General features: G+C 25.6%; 1 long non-coding RNA gene across 2 annotated transcripts in view; it reads right to left on the reverse strand.

Annotated features, from left to right (window-relative positions):
- LOC107438165 (uncharacterized) overlaps positions 1–25,551 on the reverse strand; it is a 168,533-nt gene that overhangs the window by 48,835 nt on the left and 94,147 nt on the right. The window contains exons 1-2 of one of the 2 annotated variants that reach the window (XR_015429977.1): positions 11,022–11,255; positions 4,712–4,797 (exon numbers count right to left, since the gene is read on the reverse strand). This is a non-coding gene — a long non-coding RNA (uncharacterized LOC107438165). Of the gene's footprint in view, positions 1–4,711; positions 4,798–11,021; positions 11,256–25,551 lie in introns of those variants that run through there. The other variant, XR_006226529.3, reaches the window with a different exon arrangement.

Raw genomic sequence — 25,551 nt, forward strand, 5'->3', positions numbered from 1 at the left:
GAAGAATCCGTCTCATAGGTTAAATTCATTTCACCATCAGGCTAACCTTGTGAGGTTTTTATGGTATTTATATAAAATTCCCATCATATACCATCCACAGTCGGAAACTATGTTTCCTGAAATATCCGTCTCATAGGTTTAATTTCTTTTGCCTTTGGATTCACATTGGGAGGTTTTCGTGGTTTTACTGTTCATATAATTCAAGTGAGGGTTAATTTCACTTAAATAGTAATTGGAAACCTCGGAGAAGAATTAATCTCAAAGCTTGATCCAGAGGTCTTATTGTTGAGATTACAAAGTAAGTTCAAAACTACACATCTAAGTTCAAGATTAAAAATCTAAGTTCTATATTGGTATTACGATTCCTAATTAATAAAATCTAAAATAACAACTTATTGTTTAACTTTCTAACTATACTTTAAGCGTTTAATTTTAGCATCCTTAACAGAGGTCAAGGTTAACTCAATGATTTAACGGTTTTTGAAAATGTCCCTCTATAACATTGCAGTTTGGAACATGACTCACATTAAAACATAAATTCAGATTAAAACAATGTGCCTTTATGGAATACTTTATGACAGGTAATAAGATTTCATTGAAATAGATGAAAATCTCTCAAGTTTCGTATCACTATCTCGGCTTTCAAATTTAATATTAAAGTAATAATAAGTTATTCTTATAATAAACACAGTAAAAGGAAATGAAGAGCTTACAGAAAGTAACCATTTAATGTATTTAAGAACATAACTTTGGAAAATATCTCAACAACACAAAGGTTTACTTAACACATTTTTCAGCATTAAAAACCGTCTTATTAAAACACTTAGTACAAAAAAAACCCTCGGGTAATTGCAATTGTAAAGTTCACTCAATAATTTAAAATTTTTTAAAAATGCCCTGTCATAACATGGCAGTTTGGAATATGACTCGTATAAAAACTAAACTTCAGATTGAAACAATGTAATAGGCGTGCCTTTATCGAATACTTAATGACTGGGAATAAGGTTTCTGCGAAATCGCAGAAAATCTCTCAAGTATCGTATTGCTACCTCGATTTTGAACTTTACTATTAAAATAATAATACGTCATTCTTATAACAAGTATAGTACGAGGAATGAAAGAGCTTATAGAAAGTAAGTTTTAAGTAACATTTTAATGTATTTAGGGACATAACATTGGAAAAAATCTCAACGCAAGGGTTTACATAAAACATTTTTCAGCATCAAAAACCGTTTCATTCAAAGACTTCGTAGGAAAAAAAAACGTTCAGGTAACTGTAATTTGTTTTTAAACCTCGAAATGTTTATTTGAGTGATTTAATGTCACTTGGCACCATCTTCTAGTTATTCTATGTGTAGAATAACTAGAAGTCCGGCATCTAGTAAGTCTAGAAGTCTACATCTAGTACGTTCCTTCTAACTTTTATAACTTTCCAACGTATACATTTTATTTTAGCACAGCATTGAACTCTTTGTAGGACAAGTGTTGTTTAACTTTTGAGGTTTTAAAGATACGAATATTGATTCATTTTTTGCTTTGTTTACATGAAAAATATCCAAGAGAAAATTTAGCGGTGAAACAAAAGCAACAAACTTGGGAACGATTTCTATTACTACTAACTTTTTTTTTTAATAATTATAAAAATATTATGCATATAATACTAAGTGTTTGTGTTGTTTTTGCAAATGAATTAGTTTTATTTGTTTATTAGGAACGAGACAGATTGATATTATACGCTATAAAGTTAAAAACTGTACAAAGATAAAGTAAAACTTGAATACAAGGTCATTAAAGTGCTTGTAATATAATGAGAATCAAGAAGATTCAATAAAGTTATAGAGAAATAGTTCAATGCATATTTTTAGTGCTGAAACTTGTAAATTTTCAAAAAAAGAAAAAAAAAAGGTTTCGATGTATTAACATAATGGAAAAACTAAATACTTTAAATTTCAACATTAATAGAAAATTATTTAAAATTTATTTTAATATTTCCATTTAAATATTTATTTAATTATTTCAGAAGTAAATATAACCGACGTACAAACAATAATGAATGAATAAATATATTAATTATTTTATGGTATATTGTAGAGATTTTAGATTTACAGTTCTTATCAAAATTTCAGTCACATGTCTTATAAATAAAAAAATTTGTGTACATTTGTTTCATAGGTTTGAAAAGTTTTGCATTATTTTAAACTTCAGTCACAAAATATTACAATGAAATTCTTTTGAACTTTACATTCATTTTACAAACATAATATTCTTAACCTTAATACACTTGATGTTTAAAATTAATTCATTATCTGACTTATATCTTAATCATAAGCATATATTAAAAAAAAATTAAAATGTTAAGTAAATTTAAAAGAAATATTTTATCAGAAAATTTAAGTTACATGATAATACACTCAACTCATGAAATACAATTTAATATGACAAAGTAGTTTCAATTATTAAATTGCATAATTAATTGTTTTTTTTAAGACGTTAAGGACTAATTTTGTTTATTTAAAAATGGCATATCGATGAGCATTAAAAAGAGATTATAAGACTTATTTAATTTTTATCGAAAAATTGAACTTATGAAATTTAAGTAATTTAAATTAATCTGTATGAGCTTATCAAACAGTAGAGTAATTAATCTGAACTAATATATTAATACCTTTATTTCCGAATGCTTTTCATACATAAAAAAATTTCTGAAATAGATGATTCATTTCAAAGTTTGCATTACTGTAAAAGATCTTTTAGAATGTAATAGATTATAGTACCAATTATTCTTGATTGATGGCAAGAAAATAGATGCAGTTATAATTATACATTCTTCAGTAAGTAAAATTGGATTTAGATAATGTTTAAAAGCGGTTAAATGGGTAATTTCTACTGAAACAGTTACTGAAGGTTGGAACAATTTGAATTTACTGTGACGAAGATGCGATATCTGAAAAAAAATTGCTATAATGTTTTGATCTTTTTGTTTCGGAATTGAATTAATAAATTTGCTGATATTTATATTGTTGTTATTAATTAGGTATAAATTATTACTATAGCATTTTGATGATACTGTTATTATCTCTATTAGAAAATATTTGCTAGATGCTGTTGTTATTTATAGAGATATTTTTATGCTGTTATTAGTAATTAACTTAATTATATGTTAGATAGTATCAATAGATTTCCTGTTATATTGTTATTATATTATAGATACTGTTAATAAATATTACATGCTGTAATTATATGTTAAATACTACATATTTTTTTGTACTATATATACTATATATTCTCTATTAAATTATTTAAATTTGCATCGCAAAATACTTTTTAATACAACAACTTGTATACTAATATGGTATAAAAACATAATTTATTTCTAATTTTGAAATTTTGGCCCAACATATAGCTTGATTTTTTTGAAAAAAATATACATGTTTTGTTTTATGAGAAGCTTGAATTTTATAATCTAAAACCAAAAATAATATAGGATGCTTAAGACCTAAAAACAAGCAGCTTTTCGCTAAAATAACATAGAAACAATTTTCGAAAAAGGCTTTACATTATTTTTTCACGACACGTAAGAAGCAACCAGTCACTTTCCAGATATTTTTAATTTTAAAAATATTCAAAATTCTGTTTAAATTTTGATGCTGATTGTTGTCATAAACAAACAATACTTTTTTTCATTATAAATGAGAATGGGTTAAGCATTAAATAAAATGATTTTTATGTATTTCTAAGAATTAGTTAAGCATATTCTGTAATCGATATCAAATCGACTTTATCGATAACGATATCGATAACGATTATCTGTAATCGATATCGACTTTATCAAATTTTCAGTCTGATTTTAGAAGAAACAAAATTTTTAAAAGCATGATAGTTTTTCTTTAGCTACTTCAGTAATCGTTGATTTTCCTCTTCTAAAAAGGGCTCATAAATTTTACTTCACATACAACTGATGTAATTTTTTTATTATGTTTCAAATTTCATTGTTCATTGGATCAAATAAAAAATTAGGAGGAAAATTACTTAATTTTTCAGCATATTTTTTTATTATTCTTAAATTATAAAAGATTACATTCTCAGATGACAAAAAGTTAATATTCGCTATTAAAAAATGGCTTATAACTTTTTATGTTTCATCATATTCAATTAAAAAAGGTGTAATAAACAGTTTTGACGATTGTAATTGCTTGAAACATTTTTTCTCAATTTTAAATTAAGTAAAGAAAAAAAAGTTTAACGTGAAGTTATGTAGTATTGTTAATAAGGACATGTTTGTCATAAAAAGTCTTGAATGCAACATAGATTTTGATAAATTTTCCAGACATTTAAATCTATTCTCAATAGGAATGTTGTTTTTCTTATTTGATGACAAAGTGCAAGTTAAAATGTATTTTTTAGAGTAGAAATTTTGAAGACTTATCATTTGATAAACAAAAGACGTATTTCGAAAATTAATTTAAAAATGTTTAAAAGATAATGTTAAAGAGTAAGAAATATGGTATTCATTTTTTATGTAAAACAGTTATCAGCATTTGAACGATCAATACCATTCTGAAAATAAAAATTCAAAATTCTTTTTTATTAAACCTATTGATAGTACAAAATAATTTCCATGCTCACTTTAATATTGTGTGAGACATTATCGCAAACAATTTTTTTGAAATGTATAACAATTAAATTTTTGCAAGAACAAAAAGTAACATACCATATTTCTCAGAGTTCTTTTCCCAAATCTTTTGAAAAAATAACGTTTAGTCGTTGGAAGACATTAAGTTCCACAATGTAAGTTTTCTGAAAGAAAAAGTTTTAATGAGAATTTTATTTCATGTATCAAATAATAAGGTATTCAATATTTATTGCCATTCAAATAAAATGTTTTTTAATATTGCTTTGAATTAAAAAAACAGCTTTTATTACATTTATGATAAAACTTTTATGAGTTTTATTAGTTTTAAAAAGAGTAAAAGATGTTTATAAAATCAACAAAAATCAAAAGGTAAAAGGACATAAAGTTCCTTGGTATGGTATATGTATTGGAACTAATTTTCACAATTTAAATTAGTACCAATTAATATTCTGTAGCAAAATATATTTTATTTTGCTTATGTTTTATTGCATATTTAAAGTATTTTAAATTTTAAAATTTCCTAAAGTGGTTTTGAATTTAATAATTTTCCACAATCGTAGCAAAGTCTATCAATGTACTTCTTTAAAAAACAAGCAAACAAAAAGAGATTTGTTAAATAATTTTGTCTAGATATTTTAATATTACATTATTATCGAAACAGTTATTTTTTCTAAGTTTCAGCTTTAACAGTTGCAACATATTTCTTTTAAGAAATTTTGATAAAAAGTAAAGTTTTAAAAACCGATTGTTGAAGTAATTTTAAAGAAATTTTGCTAACTATAACATAAATATGCCAAGTTAAAAGTTCATTTTTTCCAAATTGTAGCTAAATTAGTTGCCACAATTTTCTTTCAGAAATTTGTGATAAGTATTATAGCTTTAAAAATCTATTAATTATTTCAGCTTTAGGGAAAATTCAAAAATTCTAATCTAAATTTGTTTGCGAAATTCCTAGTTTAAAACTTATTTCAATAAGCATTAAAAAATGTGCTAATTTAATGGTTTAGTTTCATTCTGTCTAATTTAATTATGCAACTAAACACCTAACAAGATAATACATGAACCAACCAGTTATATAACCTGTTAAATGCAGTTACATATGTTGCGATTAGTTTCATCATCATTAGTTACTTCATACAATGAGTCACATATGTCATCGTATCAGTATTTTTCAGAACTTCACTCATCGAACATACCCTTGATTCAGCTTCAATAAGTTAAATATTTCAAATTTTTTAAAAACTTTTTTCAATAAACTTTTTTTCAAAATTTGTAATTTTAATTCTTTAATTTCACTCTGTCTAATTTACTAATGCAATTGAACACACTGAAAAATATATGAACGATCTAGTTACATGGCATGCGCAATTCAGATACATATGATACAATTAGTTACATATGTCATTGTATTAGCATTTTTCAGAACATACCTTAGCTCCTCAAGCATACCCTTGATTTAGTTTCAATTAGTTAAGCATTTAAATTTTTCTTAAAAAAGAAAATCCTACTAAGACGGCTTTGTGAAATGATTTTAACTATTTCCTACGATTCGCCCAAAATCAGCAGATATCCCGTTTTGCATGTGGGTTACTCATACTAAGCGAAGCAATAGTGATAATGAGCCTGTACCAATATCCTGCGTTTCAGTATGAACAGCAGAAAAAAGATTACTCATATGTAAACTTTCATATGCGTGACTACTCATGTGCAAGAAAACTCATATGCAAAACAACAGCAATGATGAGCATATTTTTAAAAGTATTTACATCGGAAATCTTTTATCCTATATAAGTTAAAAGCATTCCTTGTTTAGGGTGATAATTATACACAAAAACTGGTTAAAAATATTTTTGTTTCATTACTACGGGTAAATTTTATGCTTGAAGTTTTCAGGTGTTTTTAAAAACATATGGTATAAATACATAAAGTTAATTTGATAAAAAGAAATCATTCTGCAAAGGAATGTTTACTCTAAAGCATTGAAAGTATTAGAAGAGTTTATTATTGAAAGTTTATTATGGTCTAAATACGTAAAGCTTATATCATTTAAAGAGATTATACTTCAATGCAATGCTCACAGCAGTAGAAATAGTAGTGAAAATAGTAGAAAAGTTTATTAGTTAACGTTCATTATGGTCTAAATACGTAAAGCTTATATCATTTAAAGAGATAATGCTTCAATGGAATGCTCACAGCAGTAGAAATAGTAGTGAAAATAGTAGAAAAGTTTATGAGTTAAAGTTAATTAGGGTCTAAACGCGTAAAATTAATTTCATATACAGAAATAATGCTTACATATAACAAAATAGTTACGTTCATATAAAACAACAAATTTATTCAATCTGAACATGATTTCTAACTTTATCAATTTTATCTATTATTATAAATATGAAAGACTTAAGGCTCTATAGAGATAAACATTGTCATCAGACAATTCTTAAGCAAATTTATTGATTCTGAATACATCTATTTTCAACTATTAATATAAATATGAAGGACTTAGTGCTATATAGCGATAAATCCTATCAGCAGAATTTTCTTGATTTCAATACGATTCAACATATTTATTAATTCCATGATATTTATTTTATCTATAAATAGAAATATGAAGGACCAAAGGCAATATAGTAATAAGCCGTATGATTAGACAATTCCTTAGCAAGCTTATTGATTTTCAACATGATATCTATTTTTATCTCTTGATATAAACATAAAAGACTTGAAGCTATAGAGCGATAAACCATATCATCAGACTGTTCCTTAAGATAATTTCCAAAAAATCTCTCATAAGTTTCCTGAAATTTTACTAGATAACTGCTCAATAAACATAAAAAACATATTGCCTTAATGTTTATTGTACATTTTTCACAATAAATGGTCTTAATACTATCGAGAACAATTTAAAAATGTGGCTTATCATTATACTTCCACGAAGTCTTCATATGCTTTTAAACTATATGCTTAAATTTGATATCATTGACCAAATGTGATGCAGATTGTGATCTGAATTTCCCTCCCCCTTTTTTTCTACTTATAACAAAAAATTAATACCTTTAGAAAGTTATACTGAGTAAGATATATTAAAACAAATAATAAGATATGATCTAAAGAAAATTGACCAAAATTAATTCGAACAAAAGATCGATTAATTTCAAATTTCAAATTCGTCATTTCTTTTTCGGAAATTATATGTAAAATCCTCTCGTATTCATAAATACAAAATTCATAAAATCCTGATTAAAATTACATCAGAAATCGCTCAAATATTTATAAATAAGTCACAAACCTTTGAATCGAAAACTAAAAAAATCAAAGCAAGGAAACAAAAATACTTTCTTTTATTTCATGAAATCAAGGTCTTAAGCTCTGAAGTATTAAAAAATAGATCAAAATAATACAACTTTACTAGAACATTGATTATTTTTTTTTATCCTTTTGTTTGTTATTCATGCACATTTATGATATGTCTCTGTTCTTACAAAATGGAATTTAAAGAAATACTCCGAACATTTCATTGATTTATTTCTACATAGTCTCTGCATATCAGTAAATGCAAATCAAAAGAATTTGCAATTTTCTTCAAAGAGAAAAATCTGCAATGCAAATCAATATCCAGTTTTCTTTATTCATTTCACAGAAAATCCATAGCTCCAAAAATATTATCTCTTTTCTCTCCTAGACGCATAAAAAAAAGGGATAAATACTTACGATCATAATTTGATTTTAACGAAGGACAACCCATTGGCTTAAGCTCTCCGTTAATTGCGAAGACAGAAAGCGATCAGGGGAAAAAAATGAGGTAGGGAAAAAAATTCCTCAGTATATAACTGGTAAACAATATTTATTTTTTCTTCTCTCGCGAATTTCAAGATCACATATTTGTAATTTCCCTCTTTTGTCCCGCGTAAACCCTATTTGTTTTTTAATATTTGCTTCATTAGTAGTTAAAATACTTTGTTGTTATTATTATTTACACATGTTTTACGTTTTTTTAATATTTCTTTTGCTTGAATTGCCGTCTTAAAAAAAATTTCCTTTTTGTCTTGCACATAATTTAGAATACAAAATAGAATCTAATTATTTAAAACATTTACATTAAGTAGAAAAATTAAAAACAAGTAGAATAAATTAAAAATAAAGCTAAAAATCATGTTGTTACTTTTTGAGAAAATTTAGTTTGAAATTCAACATAATAAGACACATCACCTATCGTACATAATAAGACAAAACGGTTTTAACAAAATCAGCTAAAATTAATATAAATCTATTTAGAAATGTATGAACATCATTCTGAACATATAAAATAAGGGAATTTAATAATTATTTATACTTTTCATTGCCATATTAATAAGAAATTCACATTATTTGCTGCAAATTAACTATTGAAAATAATAGAAAATAAAATTTAGTTACAAGTAAAATTTCGTTTCGTTCAAACATAATCAATTATCAATTGATAGGCTTACATTTAAAAATTGTGCGAGCAAATTTTTACTTGATTCCATTTAGTAGTTTTCCTGAAATGTTACATAGAAGTATGAAAACGAAGTTTTGGGGAAATTTACATTTCAAAACCGTAAATGTTTATGCGAAATTATAAAATCTCTTGTTTAAACATTTATTTAAAAATATTTTTTAATTAATGTGTGAAAAATAGAAAAGAATTGAATTACATATTTTTCTAAATAAAGTCTCGTAAAAGGCAAATATGAAAGAAAAAAATTGTCTAATTTAAACTTATGTTATTTGTTAAATATCTAAAGTAATATGATATATTATGATCAAAAGTATTAGTAAAAGTAAGTTCAACAATTTTGCAGGAAAGTTTGCCTTCTTTTAATGCAAATGTATGACATAGTTAAGTTACTGTTATTGTAAGTTCAATCACTTGACCAAATGCGAGTAATTACAGAAAATAAAATATTTTAGAAAAGCTTATTTTAGCATAATTTTTTGTTAAATATTTCAAATCGAAGATACTAACAATGTCGTATTATTACTTCATTAAAAACAATCATGTATTAAAGTTATATTTGCAGTCATATATTTAAATGTATATCAATGAAAATAGCTTTTGCACAAAGAAATAGAACTATTTCTTAATAACTAATATTGAAAAAATGTGCTTCTTTTAAAACAGAATTTCATTGAATGACAATATGTAAAGGTTGCAATTGCATAAAAATTCGTGCATTTTTATTGATTATATTTAATATTCTAATAACTAATTTGTAAGCTAAATCAATAATTGAAAGCATGTTTAGTACAGTGCGCATTTTCAAAAAGTTTCATTCTAAATAATATAACCTCGTATAAAAATGTTCCTTGATTTAATTAATGGATAATAAACTAATTTTTTTACTTATTTATATTTTTTTTGCTGAATTTAAAAATAAAAATTTAGATTGTGATAAAGCAAAGCAAAATAATGTAATTTTCATCACCCATTTCAAGAGTGCCTACATTAGTAAACATAAGTAAAAATACAATATTTATTCTTTTTTTATATGATTTCAACGAAAAGATGCAAATTATACAAAACTTAACGAACGCATGTAAAAATTTTGAAAAACAAACACATGGAAATTTAGTTAAAACTTTCATTTTTAATAACTACTTATCAGGTTTTCCATACACTTACTATGTTCTAATACTAACTATGACATCAATAAGGCTCATAACCATATTGATGAGAAAAATTGAAATAAAAAAATATTATTCTATTTCTTTGAAAAATATGATATGATATATACCGTTTTATAAACGTATTGATGATAAACCGACATTTAAAAAAAAAAAAGAACGAAGAAAAAAATATTATTCTAATTGAAAATTTAAAAAATATTATGAAATTTTTTTTAATTTCCTAATCAGTAATTTAAAAAGAAAAATAGTTTTCTGACTGTTAATTTGACGAAATGCAATCGAAAAAGAAATTAAAAATTTCTAACCGGTAATTAAAAATATGCGATAGAAAAAAACATTATAATCTCTTATTTATTCTATTCTGTCATGCCTTAAAAATGAGCTAACAGCCCTGTGATGGTAGTTTTTTTTCTTGCTGTGAAGTACTTTGTTAGAGTTATGAAGTTCAAGAAAAATTGTAGAGTCATGGAGTACAAGAAAGTACAAGAATTAATCTATAATCAAATACTTGATACACATTTTATATGATTTGAATGAAAAGTTTTGATAAGATCAATGCATTACTACAACGTAATAACGATGATCCAGAAGTCTTTTACAATAGTAAACTGTAATCGTTTATAGCAATAAAAAACTTGTTTTAACGAGACTTCCTATTGGCTGAAACTCTTCGTTAATTACAAAGACAGCAAACGATCACGGGAGCAAAACGAGGTAGGGAAAAAAATTCTCCAGCACATACCTGGCATCCGCGCTCTTTCCGTGTGGCATTCTCTCACTCCACGTGGGTGTGGGCGTTGCAAAAACATTCCATCCCGACGGTAGTGGACTCTGATCAATACGGTGGCTGAGACCAACATTCACCCGGACCAACATCATCGGCTGAGAGATCGAGTTGGCCATCGGAAAGATTTTATCCCAGGGTACGGGGAAGGAAAAACGAAAGTTACGGTCGCGGGTAGGTCGTAAAAAAATCCCGCTTCTCACGGTCGCGCGACCCCCTTATAGGAGAAAGTTGTGTCGATTGTAAGAAAACGAGAACACATACACAAAAGGGTGGAAATTTTTTTTTCGATGAACAATATATGCTTCTTTCACTTTCTAAACGGGACTTTCTTCTGACCTAGATTACTGTCTCACCTTGCCTAGAAAGAGCCTTGTTCAATAGGTGTTCTATAAGGATGCCAGCTGTATGACGGGATAATAGACCCCACATGTGAGAAGAGTTTTTGAATGTCAAGTTTTTTCCTTTCGCCGAAAGATTACTTTCACACAAAAATGGGATGGGCAAAAAATGTGGTACAACGAAAACGAATTTTTTTTTTTTTTTTTTTTTTAATCTCGTAAAATAGTATGGTTTGAGGGAAGATAACTCTAATCAGTTGAAAGGCAACAATTTAACTTTCTCTTTCTGTCGATGTAACTACACGGAGAAAAAAATTTTGGTGAAATTAACTTACTGTATGATAATGACATTTTTTCTAAACCCCACGGTTCCCCACGAATTCTAGTTAATAAAATCAATGTATACGGTATTTATATCAGTCATTTGGAAAATTTCCGTTCCCATGGTAACGATTTACCGGAAATTCCGGTTTTCAAAATTACATTTCTTATTACTACACATTTAGTAAAAAATATAAAACTGAAAAGTAAATTTAACGAAATAAATGGTTTTTATACCATTCTGTAAAAGTAAACTTAACGTAATAAATGGTTTTTATGCCATTCTGTAAAGTATCAGATAAAATTGTCAAATTTAACCTCATTTAACACATTTTATCACACATTACAAAACTATATTTTATTGTTAATTTTGCAATAATCTTTACCAAATTACCGAGCTTTTTGGTGATTCCATAGAGCCTGAAACACGGTAAATTTAAGCATATTCTGATAATTTTGACCATCCTCTTTTCCTCAGTGTATAATGTTACTGTCAACTAAAAGAAAATGCAAACTGAGAAGGCTTTTATCTTACGTTGATGTTCTACACTGTAAGAAATTCTGGAACAAATTATGGTAGAAAGTAACGGCATTCAGGGTGCCGGTATTTTTTACCGTAAAATTCATTTTTACCGGAACATTTTAAAGATCGGATATTCCGTAAATTTTACAGTAATAACTACCGTAAAATCACTGAATTGCTCGAAATATATAAATATTACTGTAAAAAAATACTGTAAAATATTTCATGGTGAAAATGGATTTTATGGACGATGTTCTCAAAGGGCCATTATTTTATACCGTAATTTGATCCGAAATGCTTTTACAGTGCAGAAGATCGAAACAGTATTTCGTTTAAGAGAAAATGCTGATTGCTTTTAACTATGAACAATTTATAGTTAAAATTTTAAATATTAATTAACACTGTTAACATTTCAGGAGTTCTTGAACCATTTTACCACTTTAATTTTCCGCTTAATATAAGCTGAGTTGAACTTTATTACCTCGTATCCATAATTTTATTACACTATAAGATGGTTCAACTTAAATTGTAACATGGCCAAAATTAAAATCTTATTAAGCTTGTAGTAAAGTTGCCACGAATTGTTTATTTATTTTTTTTAATTGCGAAGTATTTTAAGACTTTAAGTACAATTCTAACAATTAGGACTTACTATTTTATATCTAAAAATAAATGAAATTAAATAAATAAGTAAATAAATAAATAAATTAATTAATTAAAAAAATACGCTTTTGAGCAATCTTGTATGTAGCTAAACATTTTCCTTTTGGTTCTATAAAGTTTATTCTTGGTTAGTAAAATCTTTCAGATAATGCATAACGAAGTTTGTAATTAGATATTTTTTTAATCATTGTGCAATTGTAAATGCTTCTTAAGAAATGGAGTCCTAAGTTTGATTCTTAAAATTTTATGAAGTCAAAAGTAACTATTTTGCCTCACCATCTGGTTATAAAATAATTGCTTTTAAAATATGGAGATCAAATTGTACTGCTTAAATAAGCACAAAAAATCTATCATTATTGTTAAAAATTAACTAAAAAAATTGAAAAAGTTTCCAAAACGTGTTTTTTTTTAGCTTGAAACTGAAGTTAAATGAATTGTTGAAGTTAAATGAAGTTAAATGTGTCATTAAAACAATATTTTCGTTGCAAACTTAACACATTTGCAGTAGTTGCAATTATTTAGGTTTTTTGTGCTGTCGCTGATAACCCTAATACATGTTGTATTTAAAAGTTTAAACCAAATAAAATATATTTTACAGCTAATAAGGTATCTTTCTTGCATTTTAAGCTTGTGATAAAGTTATTAATTCTACTTTATTTACGTGTTCGATTGAATTTCTTATAGCTTAATTTCAAGGCAAAGGATGTTTGTGCTTTATTACGATAAATTGAAAAGTGATTAAAATTTATTTTGGGTTCTTCTTTGTCAGTAATTAAATTGCAAATTCACAACTTTTGCGTTTTAGTTTAGACCAAAAAAAAATAAGCTCTGTTAGAAATTAAATTAAAAATTTATAACTTTTGTGTTTTTAGTTTAGATCGAAAAATTAAGATACGTTAGTAATTAAATTACAAAATTCATAACTTTTGAGTTTTAATTTGTAGCAAAAATAAATAAATAATCAAATAAGCTATGTCAGTAGTTATATTATGAATTCATAACTTCTGCGTATTAGTTTGCATCGAAAAAATAAGTTATGTTATCAATTAAATTACGAATTCATAACGTTTGCGTTTTAGTTAAAATCGAAAGAAATAAAATAAATAAACCCACTCATCTTCACAGGTTCTAACATATTCGATTTAAGCAAAATTAAGAAATTTTTTTACTGGCCATTTGCAGCATTTTTAACAGGGACAAAGCTTCCAAATATGGATTCAAATTTTAACAAATTAAATACTTTAAATGGTTTAAAAAAAACTAGTGATATTGAAGATGCATTTGTTTTGAAACATTTCTCAAAATATGGTAAATATTACAGATTCATTTTGGAAAAATGAAGAAAGGTTTTAAGAAATAAGCGTCAAATAAAGTAATTTTTGAAATGAAATATTTATCATAATTGCCTATTTATTGCAAAAATACTAGTTATTATAAAAAATGTTAGTGTGTTGTATTTTTGACAAAAAAAAAAAAAAAAAAAAAATGCGATCTGATGTTGACCAGCAAACAAATATTCAAAAACCATTTGTTACATTTTGTCAGCTTGAAGCCAATTGTGACCGTTAATTTGGCCCAATAAAATTTTATACTAAGAAATATGCATGTGTGATTATTTTGGGCTGTCACTCATGGTAACATTTCATTATCATAGCAGACAGTTTAATTTTTAATAACGAAAATTACTATTTACTTTATATTCAACTTACGATATTAATAATATATATATTGCGAGTAATTATTTGAAATAATGTGAAGTTGAAACATCTGTTAAAATAATCATCATTTTCACATAAAAAGATAGTTAAAAATATAAAGCTTGACTAAAAGTTTCTGATTTTAATTCAAGTTGTGGTCTTGAAGAAAAACTATGGAACTCATATTAAAAATAAATTTTCCTAAATTTCTTATCCTAATTAATTAAAAATCATTAATTTTATTATGATCAAAACATTTTAATGAAATCATTATAATCTGAAGATGAAATACATTAAATTACACTGTTACTAAATAATAATCAGAATATCTTTAATAATTGCGTAAATCGGTAATTTACACAATTACTTTTCCTACTAAAGAAAAAGAAATCCTTAATTTGTAGCAAAAAGCTCAGGGGCGTCTAAATTCAAACTATTCAAAAATAAAAATAATTAATTTTATAAATTATTTTCAAATGATTGTTTTCCCACTTCAAAGAAATAATTTGTTTTAAAGCTTCGGCCGTGATGATACCTTTTATCGAGACAAATCAAATTACATAAATTAAAACTTTTACTAAAATTATAATTTTTAAAATAATTTTCATAAAAAATATGTCTAGAGGATTGAAATCTTGCAATTTTAAGAAATCATAATGAAATAAATTCATAAAAAATTATTCTCTTTAATCAGCATTTAACTTCATCACCATTTGAATTTTAATGATTGGAGATAAATGAACAGAATTTTTTTCCCCACCAGTTTCTAAAATTACTTTTTATTCACTTTAAAGATATATTTTTTAAATTCATACAAAATTATAACTTTCGACATATTGCTATTTATTTACTTATGTTCGAAAAACTCCTCTAGGTTTAAGAACCTAATTACTTTATGAAATAAACTTAATTATAAAAAAAAATCAATTAAGCATAACTTACGACATTTTGTTATCAACTGAAATATCTACATCTGTTTAACCGAAACTCTTAAAACTAAAAATGAACAAGCACTTTAAAATGGATTTACGTGCTACATTTCTCGAAAATTGCAATACTGAACAATAGCGTGATTTTAAATTTTGTTATTAATGCTGATAAAACTTCAAAAAGATAAAAATTACTTTAAAAGTTTTCAAAAAGTTAGCAGTCTGCAAAAATTATAATATTTTAAAAAAAAATTTAACTTTGTAGCAATACTCATTATTTCATTACGGTTTTTAAAATGTATATTGACGAACCTTTGTTAGGTTTTATAAATATCCAGTTTCTGAAAAATGTTTTGAAATAAACAGTTAAATTTTTCCATAACAGAAACCTTCAAATTTTAAAAACATTATGTAGACATGAAAATTTAAATTTTTATTTTAGATTATAAACATTCTTAAACTATGGAACCATACATTTGATATATATATTTGAGTTCTAATAATAAATAGTATGGTATAAATTTTTTACATTTATTTTACTTCAAATATTTTTTTACTTGAAATTTATAGGTGTCATATTGCATTGCAAGAAATAATGTGATCGCATTGTTCAAAGCATTTTGACATTTCAAAAGAAGTTAAATAAAAACCAATATAAATGCTTGCATGTAATTTATAAAATAAAGTTGCAAACTGGTGGGTGTATTTTTATTTGCCTATTTTGTACATTTCTTTATGTTAGAATAGCTGTGAAAAGGAAAGATTAATCTGCGAAGGGTGTAAGTCTGTTTTTTAGAAGCTCTTCATTCTTTTACTCAGTTTGATGCCATTGTAGTGTATTGTTAAGGAGTAATATTGAGCATACAAAGAACTGTATGAAGCTTGTAACAAAACAGCAAGACACCAGAAAAGCATAAATTCAAACAGAAGTAATGCTTCACATTATTTTCGACCATGAAAAGAATTGAGAATTTACTTTTTGGAGGAAAATAAAAATGGCCTAGCAAATAACAATTAATCACAACTGTATCATCGCTGTATTTTACACTGCATAAAAACAACAATCGCCATTTTGTCAACTGGCGCAATAGCCGAGGCTTTTGTTTGACTTATAAGAGTTAAACCTGGAGACAAAAGAGACGTTGTTTGTTCATGATTTTGCCAGTTAATCATAGAAAACGTCGCCAAAAGAAACTACTTTGCTTCTGTTGAAATATTAACGCGTGTTCTTTGTTTAATAGAACTTCTTCTAATCAAAATGATATGGTTGTTCCACAGGCTTAAAAAAAAGAGAAGAATCTTTTCGACACATTCAACATGTTCATTGTTATCTTTTCTGAAAGTTACAATCTATTGATTGTTGACAAATAGCTTCGAGGTTATGTGCTATTGTTTTAAAGGACAGAATGTTTTGTATCGAAAAGTTGTGGGCTCCATTTTCATTGTATTAGAGACAGGAATTTTTAAAAGAAAAGTAATTCCTATATTTTCTTAATGAATCGGCAAAAATTAACAGAAGAACAATTGTTGCCACCGCCTATAGGAATTTCCTAATAATACTAAAGTAAGAATAAAGGGGTGGCTTCTGCAATTCAATATTTGAAGATTGCATTCAAAAAGTTTTGATTGGTTTTCTGAAATATATTTTATCTTTTGTTTAAGTTTTGCAATTCTTCTAAACTAAAACATGTAAAATGACACATGTAATTTGTCAAAGGTGTCTTTTACGTGTGAAACACATTTCAAAACAAAACTTTTAAACTTTTTAATTTTTTCTTTTTCAACCATAAAATGTGAATGAGTCTAAACTAAAGCAAATGTTACTTATTAATAGTGCCAAAATAAATATTGCTATGTTTATTTGCCAACTTATGAATTTATACCAAAAATTTTTGGCCAAAGTAAAAAAAAAAAAAATGTTGAGTAATGTAATTTGTAGGCAGGAAGATATGAAATGTATGAATATGTATGAAAATAATTGAATACGGAGTTTGATATTATATATATTTTACTGAAATTAGGACTGTGTTTGCATAGGCCTAAAACTTAAGCTTTGCATCTGCACTTTATTACATCCAATATCGAAACAGTAAAATGTTTCCTTATTTCTCAACATTTTTCTATTAGTTCACATTATTTTCAGAAAAATAATCTTGCTTAAAAATTCATAAAATATTATTTATAACTAGTTAGGAACTAGTTATAAAAGGAATAAATTGTATGAACAATATTTAAGAACTTTTGGACAGTATTTTGAGCAATTACGGAGATAAATTTAAAAAAAACAACAACCATTTTCCATCAAATAAAAATGAATCAAAATATATTTTAACTTGTTTTAATAAACACGGTGTTGAAGAAGTGTTAGAATTATCTTGAATTAAAAATGGGATATAAAGATTCATTTAATATTCGAATATAAAGTATATTTCTAAAAATACTGCATACTTTAATATTTCTAAAAATATTGTTTCGATGAAATTAGAGTTATATTTATATAGCTCTAACGATACATCAACAAGTTATGTACTAAATCTCTATATTTTGAAATATTTTAAAAATTTAATGACATGTTTTGGTATAATTAGCAGCTCTTATAAATTATTTTCCAAAATCATCCTTAAAATGATTCCCAATAATTATTATAGTTTAAGTCTCTTTACTATTTTACCATAATTTGTCGTTTAAAAATTGAAAAAAGGTTCTTGTTTACAGAACGGAAGCTATAGTATGTCCATTTATGTACTTTCTCTTGTGTTTGATTCACGCTGTGTTTTGCTTCAGTCTACATAGCCTAAAGTACTGCCCTTTCTTTTGTTGAATTATAGTTTTGTTTGCAGAACTCAAATATTCCATAACAAGTTATAAAGTTCCAATTTAAACACAATATAATATAAAGACAATATTAAAATAAATTTCACTAATTCTCAAACATTCGTCATAGTTTTGCAAGAAGCATAATCTTCTGTTCTCATTATGAAATTTATGCTTAAAAATATGAATAACACAATTATTGCAAAATAATTTCTTTAAGTGATAAAAGAAAGATTGAAAATTAGAAAAAAACTAAACCAAGGGATTATAGATTTATTTGATTCAAAGCTTAAAAAAATGAAATGTTTAATGAGAGAATTTAAAAATATTGAAAAATTAACCAAGCAAAAGTAATGAAAATTTATGTTATCAAAAGTTACATGATTATGAATTTAAATGATAAAAAGATTAAAAATTTAAATTTTTAGGAAAGTCAAATAATTAAACAGTTAAAACATGAAACACTAAAGTGATCGCTAAATGGCTACACACTTGTGTGATCAAATATCATAAAACTGAAAATCTGAATAATCAGAAGTTAAAGGGTAGAATAAAAAAATAACATTAAAAAAAGTGAAACGTTTTTACTATTTTAACTTTTGTATGCTTGATTTCTCATGAAAGAGATAGTTTTTTCTTTAGTTTTTTTTCAATGATTTATTATTGAACAAAAGAAAATTATACAGGCAAGTAAATTTAGAGATTTAAAACTTGAAAAACTACTATTATTTAGTATTTAATACAGTCATTTAGTACTACTATTAAGTAGAGAATTTGCATGATTCAAATTTTAATCAAAATGTGGTCAGATTCTGATTTTATTTTTCTGAGAAAAGCTATCGTATTGCTTTAGAAATTATATTTTATTAATTTAATATTTTTTACAAATTAAAGAGTAAAATTCTTGGAATCTGGGAGATCTGTAAATTCATAGTAGGGTGCATCATGGTTTTTTCTCCGAAATTTAAAATATTTAAGCCTATAAAAACTCTTTACAGTGATTTAACAAAACCTGTTTTCAAAATTAAATTGGACAATATTTAGGAATTTCTGTCCGAAAACGTAATTTTTTTGAGTTAAAAAATATAAATTTTGAGTTTCTAAAATCAAAATTTTTGTATGAAATGTAACTATTAGATCTCCCGGAATCTATACGTAAAACTTACTTTTCATTAGCAACAAATAGCATATTTTTAATTTTCAATCGAATGTTTAAGTAAGGTTATTATTTAAATTCCGCACTAAACTAAGGTTTTCTAAGGATCAGATGTACAAGATCTAAATGTTATCTCCCAGATGAAATATTTTCTTCAGTTACTTTGGATTTTAAATTTTGAAGTTTTGAACTCGAATGTTAAAATATGATAGATATTTACAAATTAAAAAAAAAAATGTTTTTTATTTACACAATAAAATGGAACTTCAGAGCCTTGTGGGAAGCCTAAATATTTTTCAACTTGATTTTTTTTACAACTTTTTATAGACTTGAAAGTTTGAATTAAAATAAAGGCTTTTTTTATCGCATTTTATACAAAATTAGTGTTACACGTACAATCTGTTGATAACTTACAGATTATTCAAAAAAATTTTGAATATAAATCAGCTAAAATGAAAGTTCAGGTACTTGGTGATTTGTTTTAAGTTTTTGATTTATTTTGAGGTTTTGAAAAGCAAGATTTATGTTTGAAGAAAGTATTAACTAGTTATCAATGTATAATAATACCTTTTAAAACAGTTACTATAATTCCAAATTTTGTTGCAATATAAATAATAAACACACATAATAAATCAATTTCTCAGAAAATTTATTCTCCTATATTATTTGTCGGATAAATCAATTTAAACAACCACTCAGTAGTCAAACAGAATCTTTAATTATTCAATATAAACATTTAAAAGCAAAACTAAGAGTTTTTAAAGCATCTGTAAATAAGAACAAATTTTAAATTCAAAGCAAAATAATACAAATACAGCTGCAAATTATCACTCCAGGAATAAATTATAAATGCTTCGGTTTGTTAGTTCATTCTTAAAGTTTCTCAAAGTTGTTTTACTTACATAATGTAATTCGTCTTTGCTTATGAAATATCTGCAATTCAAATCATTCGCAAAGTAGAAATAAAAATATATAACGCTGCAACTAATACATATGCATTTGTATCAGGAAAACAAAATAAAAATAACTGCTTAAACTATTTTGTTTGAAACTCTAAACTAGAGTTTGCTTTTTCAAAATTGAAAGAACCCCCTATAGATTATTTGGCAATTTAAATAAAAAAAGATGCTTGTGATATGACCACTATGTTTAAATCCCAGAGGATTCTTCTGTATGTTTATTATACAGCTAATATGTTAATGAGGTAGCGATATTAAAATTTAAAAGGAAAAGTTTGGTATTTTAAAGAAAAATATTTAAAAGACACAACTAAGGCATGTTGTTTTTTATAGCATTAATTGTAACTTATTTTTAATTTTTGCATGAACCACAAAATTTTTCGCAAATACCAAATAAAATATATAGAAATTTTAATGTTGGATCAATTATTTTAGCTAAATGTCATTTTGAAATTTAAAGAACAAAATTTAAAATTGATTAGTATATTTGTATTATTTCTAATTGAAGATATTATTGTAGATTTAATTTTTCTTATTTCCATTTTTGCTTTATAATTTACTTTTTGAAACTAAAACTTTTAATTTTTTAGTATAAAATAACAATAAATTTTATGTTTTAAAATTATAATGTATGTTTGGCTAGTAAATTAAAGTACTCGATAATATTTTGTAATTTAAATATGTATTTTAAATTTAAGCATTTACTACATTTCCATTGATGATAGTTATTGTTAGATATTCTATAAGATAATAGATATTCTATTGTTGTTTCTAATAGACTATTTTTAAGAAGTATAGTTTCTATTGACTACAGAAACTAAGAGGAACTAAATGTATTTGGGACGTTTTCGTAATTATAAAGATATTTTTTGTAATCCATGTTTACTATATTATGAGATTAATGAGTTATTGATTTTAACAAAATCCAGTTAAGAACCTTTAATAAAAACAGAATTTTAATTTAGTTGTTGGCTTTTCCCATTTTAATTTAAATGGATTGAATTTGTCAGCATGAATGAAATTTGCGTTATCAAAACTACTTTTGAGGTATTATCTGTTTTTATCAAAAGTTTGCTTAAAAAAATAATTTATAGTTAGAATAACTAAAAGTTAATAATTTATAGTTAGAATAACTAACTTCATTTCATCTAATCAATCTATTGAAAATCAGTGAAGTTTGATTTTTTTAAAAAGCAATGTATTATATAAGAAAAAAGTAATATACTTCTAAAAGAAATCAGTTAAAAATCCTGATATAAACCTATTATACTTAAAAAAATTACATATATTTTATAGTAATTTTACATCCGTGTTCATAAATTCAACTTTGAACGTTAAGTATTTCAAGGGGGAAAAAAATTCTGATAAATTTCCAATACTGTATGGTAATGACTCTTTGTAAAAATAACTAACTGAATAAAATTGTTTAATACAACTAAAATATACAGTATTTGAGCAGTATTATTCCGTTTATATATTATTAGTTCTGTTTTTCTGAGTGTCAGTTCTTATTTCTATATATTTATTAAAAAATACAAAACTGAGAAAAAGAATTCAACCGAATAAGTGGTTTTTATGCCCTACTCTACGGTATTCTGATAAAATTAGCAAATTTCATCTCTTATTTTTGTTAATTTTCTCAAAATCATAGCCGAAGGACTTCCGTAAAAATTAGAGAGATTTTCGGTTTTTCCATTGAGCCAGAAACACGGTATGTTTTACCATATTTCCGTACTTCGGGAAATACTTTTTTTTTCTCAGTGTATAATTTAGAAAAACCTAAATAGGATGCTTCATTTTAATTAGTGAAAGTATCTATACAAATGAAGTACTTGTTGCAAAACAAGCTAATAGTTATTTTTTTCAAATTAATTAATTTTGAAATTTTTAAAAAAAAACATGTTTCGAATTGATTATTTTTAAGGAAGTATAAATTGAAGAAATATAGCTGTCTTAAATGGGACCACTATGTCGAAGCTAATAATTTTTATTTATTTATTTCAAGGATGTAAATTTCTGTGGAAATTGCAGAGTATCTTGTTTTATCTGGCAAAAAAATATCTACGTGCAAATAATAACTCGGCAACTTGGCAACATTCCGCAATAAACAAAATGTTATGGAATAAATTTTAATGAAGAACGTAGCAATTATTTAAAAAATTAAGTTAAACTTAGCTGTTTTTTAATTGTTGTTCGCTATTTTTAGCTTAGTTTTCAGTAACATGAATTGATTTCCCCTGCTATAAAATTTTAAACCCTTACAATATCCCTTTTGCAAATAATTTCACAAATTTCTGTCTAATCACGAAATTCTGTGTAAATTAAGTCTGGAAGAGAAATTTAGTTTATTAAAACCACGTTTCAGTCTTCTTATTGCAGTAAAATAAAATTAATGCATGTTTTGAAATATTCATATTGATTTTAACATATATTACTCCTACATATATAAATCTTCAAGATTTAGATTTGTTTTTCATGTAATAATATGAAAAGGATCTTTAATGTTGAAGTGTTTGCTAAACTCAAAAGTTTTAATTTAAGAACCCTTACAATGATGAAATGTGTGGTTAAATGTCAATAGTAATGTCCTCTTGTTTCATTTTTAATTTACTTAAACTGTATTTTTCATAACTGTCGTTAAATAGCTGACCCAATTTTTTGAGTTTACTACTACTAATGTTCAACTCCGTAGCCTTGTAATTACGAACCTAATCCAGAAGACAAGGGAACTCCTTGATTAAGTATAGGGATAAACTAGGCATGGATTTTTTTCATGGAACTATCCCACATTTGCGTTACATGGCAAGGAAAAGCACGAAAACCATCCATGGTTAGACTGATAGCGAGGGAACTCTAACCCATGATCCGTCTATCACTCAGGATATTATATGTCAGTACTGTGGTCGGTGCGAGCCCGTTGCGGAATTCATATCGACCAGCCATCGCTGGTCCATACGAATTTCGATTCTGGATGAAGAATACGAAGGAATTTCTGGATGAAGAGTTTTAAAGCATTGTCAGAATTAAATTATTTTCTCATTGAAATTCAAATTCCAAATTGAGTAGGAAGTGGTAGTTAGTGTGGGCTTGGTGTGTTGAACACAGATGACGGTGAAGAAGTTCTAATTCTAATCCCCGGGTCTTGTCCAGATGTAGTTTTGCCAGGTCTATGTTTGTACTGTGCAATCTACCGTTGTAATGCAATCAAATAAGAGCTGATTAATTGACCAATTCAGGATGCTTTTCTCAAAGTTTTTGTATTATTTCCTCCAGGAGGTAGTTGTATATTTCTGATGTGATACATTGAGAGGGGTCAGATATCAATGGTGACCTTTAGTTCATTATTACTGACCTTTGATTTTGGGTGAACATATGGCTTTGTAAGATCAAAGCTTCCTGATCGAAATTTAAGGAACCAGTTTAAAACTGTCCCTAGGTATCACTAGATATTGATACTAGTGTTATTGAACACTAGGTAACACTAGATATGTAGTTCTCCGTGGGAACTTACGCTTCATAATAGTATGCCTTTTCACCAAAAATTTAAAAAAAAAAATATTAATAATATTTTTAGAGTTTCCAACAATTTTTTAAGCAAGTGAAACGTGTAATTTTCAAACAAGAGATAGAATACTAAAATAATGAGCAAATTTCTAATAACGAATAGTTAAGCTTGAAAACTAATAAATTTTATTCTTGACGACATATTAGATTAAGCTAATAAAAGTAATATAACATTAGAAAATTTAAGAATAATTGTTCATGGCACGTAGTTTTGGAATTTTTTAAAGTAGCTTCAAAAAAAAATTCTGCGTTTTCGGACACATTTTCAAAATAAGGCTTTATTAACTTCAAAATTATTAACTTCGAAACTAGTTCATCGTTTTTCTTTTCCACACATGGGAGACATTTATGTGATGCATTCAAAACAGGATATTTTCGTGTTTTGGGTTTTTTTAAATTTTTTTTGAACATGAGTTATGCATCTGCATCTAAATTTTGCAAAATCAATCTGTAATTATGCATTCAAAAGTTGATAAAGCAATATCTTAAAAACTGTAGCATTTTTTATCCCCTTTTATGACATTTCAATAAGTAATATTTGTACAAAATAGTTAGGAGTTTAACGATTTCAGGATCAGTGTTTTCTTTGCCAATAACAATAAAAAAATAAAAATAAATTTCGAATTTCACAGATCAAATTAGGTAGAAATAACGATATTATGCCAATTAGACTAAACAATTCAACTAAAATGTTAATATTACCGTAGGAAACCAATGAGAAATGCTTTCGTATAAAATTCGGCTTTTTTTAGCACATAAAGGTTTTTGGACTAATCAGCGGTACATATGTGGTATATATTAGCACCAAAATGTTTTGAATAACATTGATTAATAAATAAAATCAAAAGTTTATAACAGTTAAAATTTCATGGGAAAGATTATACGTTATAAGTGAATTACAGTTGCAAAAAATTTTTAGAAAGCAAAATAAAATAATAAAACCCAAATCATTATTGTAGTTAGCAAAATCATTCTTTACCAGTAAAAGGAAAAGTTTCATAGATTAATTGAATGAGTAAAATTTTTGTTTAAATTTTCAAATTGTAATAAATGCATACTAAACTTTTCCACCATCTATTTATAATACCCCATGTCAAAAGATAAATATAAAATTACATAATCCGGTTTCTCATTAAAATACTAATTCATAAACAGCCATTCTCTTTTTTAATAGATTTTTAATTAATTATATTAGAAGATGTATTTTTTTGTTGTTTTAACTTTAATTATTGCACTCTTATTTTTATTACGTAAAGTATTAAAATTATTAGTTCATATTATTAATAACTTTCCATAATTATTGATTTTTATAATTACTAATAGAATAATAAAATTCTATAGAATATCGAAAAACATATCACTTTATGCCAAACAATAACTAAAATTTGATTGACTTTTCTCGCCTTTTGTTTGATTAAATGTTTCTTCTATTTCGTCTTTTGTTTTTGTTTGATTAATAATTATCAATAATTTTAATTTTAAAAGTGATTTACAGCTCTAATTATCAAAATAATGTCCATA

This window comes from Parasteatoda tepidariorum, chromosome 10 (assembly GCF_982258835.1).
Source record: "Parasteatoda tepidariorum strain Cologne lab strain chromosome 10, Ptep-v5.0, whole genome shotgun sequence".
Lineage (NCBI taxonomy): Eukaryota > Metazoa > Arthropoda > Arachnida > Araneae > Theridiidae > Parasteatoda > Parasteatoda tepidariorum.